The sequence below is a fragment of the Aplysia californica genome, unplaced genomic scaffold (genome assembly GCF_000002075.1).
Source record: "Aplysia californica isolate F4 #8 unplaced genomic scaffold, AplCal3.0 scaffold00362, whole genome shotgun sequence".
Classification (NCBI taxonomy): Eukaryota; Metazoa; Mollusca; class Gastropoda; order Aplysiida; family Aplysiidae; genus Aplysia; species Aplysia californica.
Genome location: NW_004797632.1, coordinates 685626 through 687461, shown reverse-complemented (window position 1 = coordinate 687461; position 1836 = coordinate 685626).

Here is a 1836-nt window from a genome sequence, read left to right as displayed (position 1 = left end):
GTGTGTGTGTGTGTGTGTGTGTGTGTTGCTAACAACAATTCCCTGTGCTGTCTTTGCCTTTGGAACCGACAGAACAAATGAAACACTAATAATCATAGGCTATACGCTGTACGTGTTGCTTTCTCTCAAATGCTTGCGGCGTTAAAGACGCTTAGGTATTGGACTTTGAACAAGCGTTAAATTTAATTTGATGTTGGCTCCGAATTGTTGAATATTATTTCAACTCAATAGCGCCCTGCACAATGACGGGGAAATTTCTTCCAGCATAGAAATTGGATGAGTCTTTATGAAACTTCGCCTGTGGGGTTTTTAATAGTAATTTTAAAGTCTCTTAATTTAGGGTTTCGCCTACTTTTTTACCCCTAACCCATATCTTGAAATGATAGTAAAGAACAGAAACAAATCCAGGGTTAAAATAATTAATATATGAACAACACAAACTGAATATTATGGCAGAAACATGATTGTCGTAATTTAGAAATCTTTTAATTATGGAACTCATTCATGTCTAAATAGAAGACATAAATGACTTGAAAACAATAGAAACAAATCACCCAATATTATGGCACATGTATGAATGAAACAATTAATTTGTGATAAGGTACTGTCTCCTCTGCACCCCCCCATTAATTCTGGAGGACGTCTCCGGCACACTCACCTCTGACCTAATCCTTCCTCCTTTTGCTTTTTGCTTTTCTTTTTCTTTGCAAACCTTTGATCATTTAAAAAAATATTATTATAATTGGTAGTTGGTGGGGGAGGGCACGATGGAGGAGCGGTTAGTGCGCTCGTCTCCGAAGCGGAAAGTTCGGGTTCGAGCTTCTGTTCGGACACGGATTATTTTCGCCCCCTCCTGCCCACCCAGCAGTAATGGGTACATGACTTCAAGTTGGGGAAGTAAAAGCTGCGTGGAAAAGAACTGGCCACCCTACCACAATATGCCGAAGGCCCAGGAAGTTTTCTCACTATCAAGGCAATCTCCAATGTCCGGATCGAATGAGGGAACAACTTTACTTGAATTGGTGAGGGCATTGGTACTTCTACGCTTGCTTTTCCATTCCAGTGCTGCATTTTTCTTGTTGTTTTTCCTCAAAATGTCCGCCAAAAGTTGGAGATTAGCTGCCTTGAACTTGACTCTGTCTCTGAGAATCAACCTGGGAGAAGGGGGAAGTTCTAGCAGAAGGGCAAAGATGTATAAAGATATGTTTTTAGAGTTTTACGGCACTTGCAAAACAAATAGGTCACGTAAAGACATGGTAGGACAATATGAGGTCGCTTTTAAGCACAAGGGGGCTATCCCGAAAAATGCTGTTTTTAGAAAATCGAAGGTAAAATTTTGGACCTTTGTTCAGTTTCTTTAAAAGACAAGGAGCGTTTTCTCTATTACCAAACAAATATATGCACACCAATGAAACCAAACGTCTCCTATAGGTAGGGCAATAGACTCTGTCCACTTTTGGCGTAAGTCAATATTTCTGGAAACGCCCGGAATCTGGGTTGGCCCGCTTGTCCTTAATTAAAAGCCACCATGTATCGTACATGAAAGTCATATTTAAAAAAAACAACTTTTATGTGCTAGGCTGACTATCAGCTAACAGATGTATGAATGGTGACGTCTTTTCGTGGCGAAGTATGGCCGTTATCTTATCCTGACTCAAAGTACACCCCAGACGAACAACGCCCTCTTCTCTCCTGCCTTCGTTGTTTGGTTTGGTTTTGGTTTGGTTTTTTTCTGCCCTTTGGTTTGAGCACGCAACACAAAGGTGTACGGGGGTACGTTGTTGCATATAGGGCAGGTAGATAGAGGGGGAAAAGGTGTGAAGACAGGGGGGGGGG